We start from the raw sequence: 14,126 nt of genomic DNA, 5'->3' as shown, positions 1-14,126 counted from the left end.
ACCAATTAAATTTCTTTAATGATTTTTTTGTTTATTTAGGTGTTCTATTTCTTAAGCTAAAGTTTAAAATGTATTAACTTAAAAATAGTCATACATCTTTTAATTTTTGAAAGCTCTGCCATATCTCTAGATATGTCCTTTTTTCCACCTAATATTCTTTAAATATACCTTTTTTCCTTGTTTTCTTTTTCTGAAATTGACATGTAGTTGATTTACAATATTGTGTTACATTCATGTTTATAGCAAAACTATTCAGTTACACATATATATGTATGTATACATCTATACTCTTTTTTTTATTCTTTTCTGTTATGGTTTATTACAAACTATTGAATATAGTTCCCTGTGGTATTGGAGATGGAAATGGCAACCCACTCCAATAATTCTTGCCTGGAAAATCCCATGTATAGAGGAGCCTGGTGGGCTATAGTCCATAGGGCCTCGAAGATTCGGACACGACTCAGCACGCACATACACCACTTCCCGATGGTAAAGTAATTTTGTTTTCTATATGAGTGAGTCTGTTTTTGTTTCATAAATAAGTCCACTTGTACTATTTTTTAAATTCCAATTTAAGTGACACCATATAATATTTGTTTTTCTTTGTCTGATTTATTTCATTTAATGTGATAATCTCTAGGTCCATCCATGTTGCTGCAGATGACTGTTTTCTTGACTCATTCTGCTAAAATTTTGTCTCTTTTATTACTTTTTTTTTTTTCTTTTATTACTTTTTCGAAAATATCAGCTTTTATTTTTCATTTTACCGAAGTAGAATTGGTTTACAATGTGGTGTTAATTTCTTCTGTATAGCCAAGTGATTCAGTTATACATACATACACACATATATATTCTTTTCCATATTCTTTTCTATTATGATTTATCACAGGGCATTGAATATAGTTCTCTGTGCTATGCAATAGGACCTTGTTGTTTATTCATCTTATATGTGATAATTTGCATCTGTGAAACCCAAACTCCCAGTCCTTCCCCTCCCCAAGCGCCTTGGCAACCAGGAGTCTGTTCTCTATGTTATGAGTTTGTTTCTTTTTTTGTAGATGTGTTTCTTTGTATCATGTTTTAGATTCCCTGTATAAGTGATATCATTTGTCTTTCTCTTTCTGACTTGAGTATGATAATCTCTAGGTCCATCCATGTTATTGCCAATGGTATTATTTAATTCTTTTTAATGTCTGAGTAGTTCTCCAATCTAATCTTTCCTTAAAAGAACTAGCCATGAGGAGCACAGGTAGCTGAAGTCTTCCACCTGTCATATCTTCCAGTCCTTTCTTATGTTCACACTCTGACGTCTTCCCTTAGGCTGATCTTAAACAGTGACTGAACAGAGATGCTAAAATCTGGTCACCTCTGGACTCCTCTAACGGGCCATCTTTCCTCCAGAGCCTCTCCTAAGTCTGGCCAAGACTTTCTTAGAGCAACACTGCAATCTGACGCCCCTTCCACCTGCAGTGTGGAAGACTTTCTTCCTTGATTTTTTCCCCCAGTTCCTTTAAGGGACAGGGAGCTATTTTATTTAAAGCAGTGTTTCTCAAACGTGAATGTACACATACATGGAAGATCTTGTTAAAATGTACTTTCATTTTCCCTTGATTTGGGGTGAGAGCTGGATAGTCTGTGTTTCTAATAACCTTCCAGGTGATGGCAATGCTGCTGGCCCAAAGACCGTGGTTGACTGGGAAGCATTTAGATTGTCATTTATATTTACCTGCCAAGTAGATTGCTACAGAGAGAAGTAATCAAGTCCAGTTTAGGTTGGATATGTTAGTGGAACTAACAGCATACACTTCAGCAGAACCATTTTTTATGATTGTTTTGACCTGGTAGTAGAAGGCCATGATACAGTGGGCTTGGATATTTAAATTATAGTGGGAGATATGTTTCATATTTTGGGGCATATCACTGGAGCCATTGTGCAACCAAAGTGGTATTATAATGAGACACTTTAGAATGGTATTTAATTGTTAGGTGGATTTAGGTTTCCACAGCAAAAATACCTCCTGAATAAATGTTCCACGAGGAGAAGTTGAATGTCCTGTGGATATGAGAATTATGACCAAAGCAGTTGGAGGGAAGGCCTAAAGAACAGAAATGTATGTAGGGCTGGAATGCAGTACAGAAGGGAAAAAAAGCTGAGCAGAAACATCCAGACCCGGTAGGCTTGCCATTTAGATCTGAGCCAAAAGAGGAGGCTAGAGATCAATCAGCCTGCAGTCTCCACGTTCTGAAGGCAGGAGAAAGGCTAAAGTTAGCATGTGTGGCTTCCTATAAACTGGGAGTAATCTAAAACAGATATTCTCCAAAGGACACTTCCAATGTTTCCTGGCCCTGGGCCAGACACTTCAAAGCACCATTATCAGTGAGTCGTGGTCCTGTGTCGGGAAAGTTGGGCGATGCTCTGAGGAAATGTCAGCCCCGGATCACGGTTTCCTCTCATTGCAGTCAAAGGTCAAAGTTGCTGAGGGCGGCTCACACTCCAGCAGCCGGCTAAGTTGCCAGCTCTATGCGCATTAGAGTTTGCCTTCAGTCTCCCGAAGAGCTAGGATGCTATCTGACAGGAAGCGGGGTTTGAAATGGTCTCTACTGGCTGATGGATGACGCCTCTCCAGAAGTGTGATTCTGCCAGAAACCCCTCACCTTTTTAATGAAAAGAGTACAGAGAAATTCAGGGTCCTTTCTTTCTTCCACTTAACTCAGTTTTTGGATTCCTCTCAGTTGAGTCAGTTGGGTTGTTGGCCAGTTCTGGATATCCTTGAGGTGCTGAGTATCATATATTAGTCAGCTTATGGGATGAGGAATCTTGTGAAGGCCCTTTTGAACCTATGAGGATGTCATACATTTCTATTTCCCCAGTCTCTTGAGCTTTCTCATCATTTCTGAGCAGTAGTGCCTGATCCATTAGACATGAACAGTGGAGTCGATCTCCTTCAGCCCAAGAGCTCCTTCGTTAGGGTCCACTTGTTATCTTTGTAGCTCAATGAGCTGAGGCGGGTATAAAGGGGAGACCACATCTACACAGCAGACCAGGGCCCTGACTAAGGAGCAGGTACAATGCTGTTTCCAAGGATGGCAGGGCATTCTGATTCCCCTTCCTGTCCTTGAGGAAATGTCACCCGAGGTTAAGGTGACTAACTGGGCTCCAGGGAATATCTTTTATCTTTTTTTTTCCCTCTCTTCTGAGATTGGTGGATTCTTGTGTCTGGGACTTGGATAGAAAGAGGAGAGAAATAAAATGGGCACAAATAGTGAGAAAAATTTCTCTAGGCCAGGCAGTACCTACCCTTTAATTCTATAAGGGCTGAAGTGGGAACTTGGTGTGCAAAGAAAATGTCTCTGAGGGGATTAAGTATCACATGACTTTGTAAAAATGGTCAGAGTTTTGGGTTGTCTAGTAAGTCTGTCATTAGGGTAAGTTCTTTGAAAAATTAGGAAGTTTGTCCTTAATAATCACTTTTCATTCTCTTTCTCCAGTAAGATATTAGCTAATGAGGCCTACTATGTGATCTCTCTCAGGGATAAATGCATCTTTTTAGAATACTTTTTAAAAAAATTTGCTTGTTTGAAGTTTAAAAAACTAGCTTTATTAAGGTATAACTTATATACAGTAAATTATACATATTTAAAGTGGCCAATTTGGTAAGTTTTGATAGATGTATATACCAGACCTATGAAACCATCACCACAGTATAAATAATGAACATGTCCATTATCCCCCCAAATTTCCTCTCCCACTTTCTACACTTTCCCTCTCAACCCTCTCTGAATCATCATTATATAACTACCAATCTTCTTCCTGTCACTATAGATTAGTCTGCATGATTTACATTGTTGCACAAATGCAACTCTTTTTTAGTCTGGTTTCTTTCACATGGAATAATTATTTTGAGATTCATTCATGTTATACATGTATCAATACTTTATATATCAATATACCATGATGTGTTTATCCATTTACCTGTTGCTTTGCGTTGTGTTCCAGCTTTTGGCTACTACAGTCTGCTGTGAGCATAGGAGCTGTTATGAACATTCCTTTCTGAATTTTTATACGGGCACATGGTTTTACTTCTCTTAGGTCAATACCTAGGAGTGGAATGGCTAGATCATAGAAGAATGCTTAACTTTTAAAGAAAATGAGTTCCTAGCTTTTAAAGACACTGGCAAAGTATTTTTTCCAAAGTGACTGAGTCATTTTATAGGCCTAACAGTTCTTCTACATTCTCACCAAAACTTGGTATGGTCAGTCTTTTAATTTTAGCTATTTTAAGATGCACATGGTATCTTTGTGGTTTTCATTTGTATTTATCTAATGACTAATGAGGGCTTCCCTGGTGGCTCAGCGGTAAAGAATCCGTCTGCCAATGTAGGAGATGCATGTTTGATCCCTGATCCCAGAAGACGCCCTGAAGAAGGAAATGGCAACCCACTCCAGTATTCTTGCCTGGAAAATCCCATGGACAAAGGAGCCTGGCGGTCTACAGTCTATGGTGTCACAAAAGAGTGGAACGTGAGTTAGCATCTAAATAACAAATGACTAATGATGTTGAGCATATTTGTGGGCTTATTTTCCATCTACATATCTTCTTTGATGAAGTGTCTTTTCAATATTTTGCCCATTAAAAAAATTTCAGGCATTTGTATTCTTATTATTGAGTTTTGAGACATCCGTATATATTTTTGGATAAAGCCCTTTCTTAAACATATGATTTGAAAATATCTTTTCCAACTCAGTGATTTGTTTTTAATTTTCTGAGTAATCTTTCAAAAAGTAGAAGTTTTAGATTTTAATAAAGTCTAAATAATCATTTTTATTTTATGGCTCATGCTTGCGATGTTATCTAAAAAATCTTTGTCTAACCTAATGTCTCAAAGGTTTTCTTCTATGCTTTTTTTCTATGTGTTTTATAGTTTTTGGTCTTATATTTGGGTCTGTTATCCATTTGAATTAATTTTTAGGGGGTATAAAGTATGGATCAAAGTTTATTTATTTTGCATAGGACTATCCAGGTGTTCTAGCACCTTTTGTTGAAACTCATATTATTTGTCTACTGAATTATTTTTGTACTTGTGTCAAAAATCAGTTGTCTCAAGCTCCCTGATTTTAAACTTTACTATAAAGCTGTAGTAATAAAAACATCACAGTACTGGCATGAAAACAGACCTATAGTTCTATAGAACAGAACAAGGAGCCCAGAAATAAACCCACACAGATGTGGTCAATTGACTTAATTACAAAGGAGCCAAGAATACACAATGAGGAAAGGATAGTTTCTTCAACAAATGAGGTTGGGAGAACCGGACAGCCACATGCAAATGAATGAAACTGAATGAAACTTATATCATCACAAAGTGAAAGTGAAAGTGAAGTCGCTCAGTCGTGTCCAACTCTTTGCGACCCCGTGGACTGTAGCCTCCCAGGCTCCTCTGTCCATAGGATTTTCCAGGCAAGAATACTGGAGTGGGTTGCCATTTCCTTCTCCAGGAGATCTTCCTTACCCAGGGATTGAACCCGGGTCTCCCGCATTGTAGGCAGACACTTTACCATCTGAGCCACCAGGGAAGTCACAAGAGTTAACTCAAAATTATCTAGGGTGGAACAGATCACCAGCTCAGGCTGGATGCATGAGACAAGTGCTCGGGCCTGGTGCACTGGGAAGACCCAGAGGAATCGGGTGGAGAGGGAGATGGGAGCGGGGATCGGGATGGGGAATACATGTACATCCATGGCTGATTCATGTCAATGTATGACAAAAAACACTACAATACTGTAAAGTAATTAGCCTACAACTAGTAAAAATAAATGAAAAAAAAAATGCACCCAAGACTAACATAGAATCTAAAACCACAAAATTCCTAGAAGAAAATATAGGAGGTCAGCTTCTTGACATTGGTCTTGGTGATGAGTTTTTTGATTTGACACCAAAACCAGAGGCAACAAAAGCAAAAAAAAAAAAAAAAAAGAGAGAGAGAGAGAGGCTTCATCAAACTATAAAGCTTTTGTACAGCAAAGAAAATCATCAATAAAATGAAAAGACAACCTACCAAATAGGAGAAAATATTTGCAAGTTGTCATATCTGATAAAGGGTTATTATCCAAAATAAATAATGAACTCATATAACTCAGTAGCAAAAAACAAATAATCCAATTAAAAAGTGAGCAGACGATCTGAAGAAGCATTTTTCCAAAAAAGACATATCCAAAAGGCCAACACCACTCATTATCAGGGAAATGAAAATTCAAAACCACAATGAGATATTATTTCACACCTGTTAGAATGGCTATTATCAAAAATACAAGAAGTAACAATTGTTGCTGACGGTGTGGTGGAAAAGGGAACGCTTGTACACTGTTGGTGGGAATGTACCACCAACAGTGGTATGCACCAGAGGCGGTGCAGCCTCTGGAAAACAATATAGTTTGCCTCCCAAAATTAAAAATAGAACTGCCATTCAGCAATTCCACTTCTGAGTATTTTTCTAAAGAAAACAAAAACACTAATTTTAAAAGATATATGCACTCCTATGTTCATTGCCACATTATTTATGATAGTCAAGATATAGAAGCAACTTAAGTTTCATCTATGAATGAACTAAGAAGATGTGATATATAAATATAATATATATTTAATATATTAAATATATTATATATATTTATATATCAGTTCAGTTCAGTTGCTCAGTTGTGTCTGACTCTTTGTGACCCCATGGACTTCAGCATGCCAGGCTTCCCTGTCCTTCACTATTTCCTAGAATTTGCTCAAACTCAAGTCCATTGAATCAGTGATGCCATCCAACCATCTCATCCTTTGTCACACTCCCTTCTCCCCCTGCCCTTTATCTTTCCCAGCATCAGAGTCTTTTACAATGAGTCAGCTCTTCCCATCAGGTGGCCAAAGTATTAGAGCTTCAGCTTCAGCATCAGTCCTTCCAATGAATATTCAGGACTGATTTCCTTTAGGGTTGACTGGTTGGATCTCCTTGCAGTCCAAGGGACTCTCAAGCATCTTCTCCAACTCCACAGTTCAAAAGCATCAATTCTTCAGTACTCAGCTTTCTGTATGGTCCAACTCTCACATCCATACATAACTACTGGAAAAACCATAACTTTGACTAGATGGACCTTTGTTGGCAAAGTAATGTCTTTGCTTTTTAATATGCTGTCTAGGTGTGTTATAGCTTTTCTTCCAAGGAGAAAGCATCTTTTAATTTCATGGCTACAATCACCATCTGCAGTGATTTTGGAGCCCAAGAAAATAAAGTCTGTCCCTGTTTCCATTGTTTCCCCATCTATTTGCCATGAAGTGATGGGACTGGATGCCGTGATCTTATTTTTTTGAATGTTGAGTTTTAAGCCAGCTTTTCACTCTCCTCTTTCACTTTCATCAAGAGGCTCTTTAGTTCTTCTTCACTTTCTGCCATAAGGGTGGTGTAATCTGCATATCTAAGGTTATTGATATTTCTCTTGGCAATCTTGATTCCAGCTTGTGCTTCTTCCAGCCCAGCATTTCACATGATGTACTCTGCATATAAGGTAAATAAGCTTATATATACTTAAATATATGAATGATATTTCTTTGGCCATAAACAAAAGAAATCTTGCCATTTGTGATAGCATGGATGGACCTTGAGGGCATTATGCTCTGTGGAATAAGTATATGATCTTACTTATATGTAAACTCTAAAAAGCAACACAATAGAAGACAAACAGCAAAACCCCCAATAAACCCCACCCTGAGCTCATGGATACAGAGAACAGATTGTCTCTGGTGGTTGCCAGAGACAGGGGTTGAGGAGAGTGGGTGAAACAGATGAAGGGGGTAAAAATGTACAAATTAACAGCTACAGAAAAAAAGTCATGGGAATGTAAACTATGCTATGGTGAATATAGTTAATAATATAGTGTCATGTATTAGAAAGTTGTAAGAGAGTAGATCTTGTAAGTTTTCATCACAAGAAAAAAATGTTGTAACTATGTATGGTGATGGATGTTAAATAGACTTCTTGTGGTGAACATTTCATAATATGTAATGTATACAAACATCAAATCATTATGTTGTTACATCTGAAACTAATATAATGCTGTATGTCAATTACTAAAAAAAAAATTCAGTTGTCCATATATTTGAGACAAATATGGAACATACATCTTTTCCATTGATTGTGTCTCTGTTGATGACAATGTCACATTGTATTGATTACTGTGTAGTGTTCGTTCTACAACTTTGGTTTTCTTTTCAAAATTGTTTTGGTTTTTTAAGGTCCTTTTCATTTCCAGACAAATTTTAGAATAAAATTGCCAGTTACTACAAAAAATGCCTACTGGGATTTTAATTGGAATTGTATTGACCCTATTTCCAGTAGTCATGCACGGATGTGAAAGTTGGACCATAAAGAAGGTTGAGCGCCGAAGAATTGATGCTTTTGAACTGTGGTTCTGGAGAAGACTCTTGAGAGTCCCTTGGACAGCAAGGAGATCAAACCAGCTAATTCTGAAGGAAATCAACCCTATATATTCATTGGGAGGACTGATGCTAAAGCTGAAGACCCAATACTTTGGCCACCTGATGCAAAGATCTGACCTATTAGAAAAATCCTGATGCAGGGGAAGACTGAAGGCAGGAGAAGGGGACAAGATGGTTGGATGGCATCACTGACTCAATGGACATGAGTTTGAGCAAACTCTGGGAGATAGTGGAGGACAGGGAAGCCTGGAGTGCTGCAGTTCACAGAGTCACAAAGAGTTGGACACGACTCAGTGACTGAACAATAACAAAATAGATCAATCTGGGAACAATTGACATTTTAACAATTGACCCTTCCAGCCAATAAACATATTATAATCTCACCATTTGTGTAAATTTGATTTAATTTCTCTCTGCAATGTTTTGTTGATTTCCGGTCTTGCGCATATCTTGTGATGTTTACTCCCAAGTATTTCATATATTTGGTTGCTATTTTAAGTAGTATTTTCAAAAATTCAATTTCTATTAGATTGTTTCTAGTATATAGAAATGCAGTTATTTTTGTATATTGATCTTGTATCCTGTGACCTCAATAAACTCACTATCTCTAGTAGGTTTCTTAAAGATTCCATTGGATTTTCTACACAGACAATTATGCTGTTAGACTACTCTTCAAGATTAAAAAAACTAGTACAATTTTAAAAGTAACATTTTTGGTACATACATATGTGAGCTTAATTAAAACTGCTCAGGGAGAAAGGTGAGTGCTTTGACAATTTGCTTCTGATGATGTTTCTGAAGGGCACCAGAAGGTGATGAGTGTAATAGAACTCTCCTTGGTAGACACACGGACCCTATGTCTTTAATTTGCCCACCAGTGAATGGTCTCACTCAATTTCTCTAGCCAAATCTGGTGCTGGATTGTAAATTTCATTTTATAGTTATACGTCATATGCACTTAGAATAACTTTAAAAACCACACAGAAAAACCCTGTGTGAATGGCTATATGCTAGCACACATTTCAAATTGTGGCTTTCAATTAATTGATAGTGAATTATGACCTTTTAAACATTTTCAACTTTTTTCTAAAAGGGAAGAGAGAATGAAAGCAACAACTTCAACAATAGTATGTTCTCATCTTTATTCTTTCTTTATGGTCCTAAAGGCTTAAAATAAAATTAAAATTTGCTTTCTTTTTTTGTTTGGTTGGGAAAGTTGTAGAGGGCGCTAAACCACACGGTGAAAACTCACATGACGACTGAGCTTTTGATGTGTTTATTTTTGCTGAGTCAGGGAGGCATGGTGATTGACAGGTGGGATCATGTGGCTCCCAGATGATGTAGGTACAGGGCTATTAACCATGAACTCCCTAACATCATTTTCTCATGCTTATACATACGCACAGTCTTGTGTTACCTGCAGAGTCTCCCTGACCTTTATGAACTCCATATGCCTCACTCCACAATCTATCCCATCTTTCCTGGCTAAGTGTATCTCAGTGTACTTGATGGTGCTGTGGACCATAGGTGTTCTTCATGCTTGTGATTCTGGAAGAAAAGGGAAGATTAGAAAAATCCTATATGCACACATGATCATGAAACCACCTTAGCTTTCGTGCTTACCATACCCAGATAACGGAACCATGACAGAAGATACTGAGTGGCCAAGGAAAGACCTCGTGATTGTCCACTAAGCATGTTATTGAAGGAATGGGTAGTGGTTAGGATAAGAAGATCTTTGCTAGAATTTATCTGTTCAACAAATATTTTTGAGTGTCAGCTAGGTATTACCTTCAATTCTAAGCACTTTGGAAATTCAATCAATAAAAGGGACAAAAGTTCTTGCCTTCTGTTGTTGTTCAGTCGCTAAGTTGTGTCCGACCCTTTGTGACTCTGAACTGCAGCACGCCAGGCTTTCCTGTCCTTCACTATCTCCTGGAGTTTGCTCAAAGTCATGACCATTGAGTTGATGATGCCATCCAATCATCTCATCCTCTGTCACCTCCTTCTCCTTCTGCCCTCAATCTTTCCCAGCATCCGGGTCTTTTCCAATGAGTTGTTTCTTCACATGAGGTATCCAAAGTATTGGGGCATCAGCTTATGCATCAGTCCTTCCAATGAATATTCAGGACTGATTTCTTTTAGGATTTACTGGTTTGATCTCCTTGCTGTCCGAGGGACTCTCAAGGGTCTTCTCCAGCTCCACAGTTTGAAAGCATCAATTCTTTGGCACTCAGCCTTCTCTACGGTCCAGCTTTCACATCTGTACATAACTACTGAAAAACCATAGCTTTGACTATATGGACCTTTGTCAGCAAATTGATGTTTCTGCTTTTTAATATGCTGTCCAGGTTTGTCATAGCTTTTCTTCCAAGGAGCAAGTGTCTTTTAATTTCATGGCTGCAGTCACTGTCTGCAGTGATTTGGGAGGGGAGATGAAAAAGAAATAGAAATGTAATTAATTAATAAATTATATAGTATATTAGAAGTTGACACACATGGATAAAAGCAACAGAGTAGTGTTGGCAGGAATTCAGAGAGGAGTAGGGAATGATTACAATTTTAAATATGAATACAGTATATAAAATATATAAGCAGAAGCTTGAAGGAGGTGAGTTAGCTATACACAAGAGCCATTCAGCCGATGTGAACAGTGTAAAGTGAGACCATGTTTGAGGAATAGCGAGTGGTTAGCCCTCAATTACTGAGAACTGGTCCAGTCTATCTTGATCTCTGATAGCCCTGAATGTGGAAAGAAACCCAGCTTGAGACTGGAGGATGGATTAAGTGTCTTTCTAAGGTACCTCTTTGTCACCAGGATCAGAGCTTTTGAGCTTCTCCTAAGAGAATACCAGCCTGTGCTTTGGTCACACTATATATTATCCTCCAATCTCCAGCTATTTTATTAAAAAACTATTCAGGCCTGGAAGGGAAGGGAGTTTGGGGGAGAATGGATACATGTATATGTATGGCTAAGTCTCTCTGCTGTTCCCCTGAAACTCTCACAACATTGTTAATTGGCTATACTCCAACACAAAATAAAAAGTTAAAAAAAAGCAGTTGGGTAAGAGTGAGCAATGATAGAAGCTTCAGTTGTGAGAATAAATTGGAGTGTCCTTAGAAGACTGTTTGGGCTGTGTGAGATGTGGTGGTGTGGGGTGCATGTGTGTGGAGGAGATGTTGTTGCCTGACAGCTGTTCTGTTTATGCTCAAATTATGACAAAATGTTTGGCCTCTTTTCAAGATCCAACTGCATGTGTATGACAAGTGGAAAAACAAAATACAATGAAATTGACAACCTTGGGTGAGCCATAACTTTGATCTGAAGGCAATTCTCAAACTGAAGTTGCAAAAGTGGTTTTAGCATCAGCAGGGCTTTTAGGGTGTGTGTATGTAGCTGCCTAGAGGGTTGCCTTAAGGGGAGTACTGATTTGGTGAATGAGCTATGGAGCTTAACTTGATCATCAAAAAAGAGATGGTTTGCTTTTAATTTTTAATTAAAGTAATTGAAACATCAGAGGGAAGGCCACCTCTTCTCCAAGTGCTCTGGCTTCCTAAAATGTGGAGTTGGTGGAGAAGGTATTAAACTGCCTGGACCTTGGGTCACCTGGAAGGAGCTATACCTCTGTTGCTGCCTGTGTACATTTTTCATGATTAGAATGCCATGGCCATTATCTATTTTAACAAAAATTGTGTGAATCTGTAAGGAGGTATGGTTGAACCCTCACAGGGGATGAGAGTGTTTCTGGCATGAGGCAGAGTCACGGTTCAGGTCAGAAAATGGTAAAACAAGGGAGCGAATGAAATGATTTCAATTGTGAATTAATTCTATTCATCTAGTGTTTGGCCTGAAGCATGGATGAAGGTATCAAGATTTTCAAAGGGGACTATTAGTGTCAGGACCTCCTATGGTGGCTTCTTTGTGGAAAGAGGTCAGAAGTTAGAAGTGAGTAGCAGAAATGGGCATGATGGGCTGTCAAGGGGGTACTCCCTTTGAGACTTGGGTATAGTTGTCTCAGTTGGTGGGACAGTATCTGTGAGCCCTGGGACCTAGCATACCCAAATAGGATCAGAATCCAGATTCTTTGTGTTTCTTGCTTTCTTTCACTTTCTTCATGTTAAATGAAAGAATTTTGGAAGTTTGAATTATGCTAAGGGGGACCAATGGAGAAGGCAATGCTACCCCACTCCAGTACTCTTGCCTGGAGAATCCCATGGACGAAGGAGCCTGGTAGGCTGCAGTCCATGGGGTCGCTAGGAGTCGGACATGACTGAGCGACTTCACTTTCACTTTTCACTTTCATGCATTGGAGAAGGAAATGGCCACCCACTCCAGTATTCTTGTCTGGAGAATCCCAGGGACGGGGAGTCTGCTGGGCAGCCGTCTATGGGGTCGCCCAGAGTCGGACATGATTGAGGTGACTTAGCAGCAGCAGCAGCAGCAGGGGGACCAATCATGTTGTAAGGGAAACAACTCACCATAGGGCCATTGAAGTGATAGTTGTGGCCATTCAAATCAGAGAATTTGAAGGGAAAGGTCAAAGCCAAGGGGACAAATCAAGGCTAAGGCTCATTCGCGTCTCTCATCACACCTGAAGATTTGTCTTCTCAAGCTAAAAATCTCAAGTGGGCAGTTCCAGCTTTAGTTCTATTAGGAAAGCTGAGATTCCTTTATAAGTTCTCACATCTTCAGTTGAAAGTCAGACCAATTCCATGTACTTAGCCCAATGAAAATCACACCCAAAGATTATTGTTTGTATGCAGTTCTCTTTCACTGATGCCTCTCTTCATAAAGTACATCGGCAGGAGGGCTGTTTAGTTGATTCGGTTTGGATAGTGGTTGGCATTACTGTCTTGGATCCAGCTTGTAATGGCTCCTGAGAGCTGATCGTGTGAGTCTCTTTCCAATGCTTCATTCAGTGATGTCACATGGGTAGCTTGAAACAGACCATGGTGGGAGTATTTACACCTCAGAAATCGTCACTTTGTGTAAAGCTAGGCTTTCCCCCTGAAGACCTGAGTGTTAAACATTTACCAGTACAACACCTGTCTTAGTGGTTTTTACACTTTTGATAGAAGGAAAAAATAAAATAATTCTCTATGGTTCCATAAGGGGCAAAATTAAAAAGCAACCCAAATTTTTGGTTATTTGGTTAGTGGCTTAATTTCACTCACACACCAAAAAAATTACTTGAGTTGAGATATTATGAGCCGTTTCAGAATATTCTAGGTATCTTTGTGTCATATTTCTTTGGATAACATGATAAAATATTTGCAGTATTTTTTGAAGTCAGAGAATATGACTCAGATCTTAACATACTATCTGTTGGTGGGTGAGAGCAGATAAGTTACTCACATTCTCCAAGCTTCAGTTTCCTCACCTATAAAATTAGAATAAAATTGATTTTACATGTGAAGCAGCTTTGTAGTTTGTAGAACTCTAAAACTGTGATTTATTATTCTTACCCAAACTCCTTCAGCTGACGGTAGTATTTTCATTAGATTTATGTGGTAAATGTATTAGGGACCAGTTTACTTTTTCCTAGAATGAATGAGGGTGACTTTGTTTTTTTTTTGAAGCTATTATGGCATCACACAATAGCCAAATATTTGGTTGACCAAACCCTTCCTTTTCTGATGGTTGCTGAG

The sequence above is a fragment of the Cervus elaphus genome, chromosome 14 (genome assembly GCF_910594005.1).
Source record: "Cervus elaphus chromosome 14, mCerEla1.1, whole genome shotgun sequence".
Taxonomy (NCBI): Eukaryota; Metazoa; Chordata; class Mammalia; order Artiodactyla; family Cervidae; genus Cervus; species Cervus elaphus.
Note: the sequence above shows the minus strand (reverse complement) of the source record.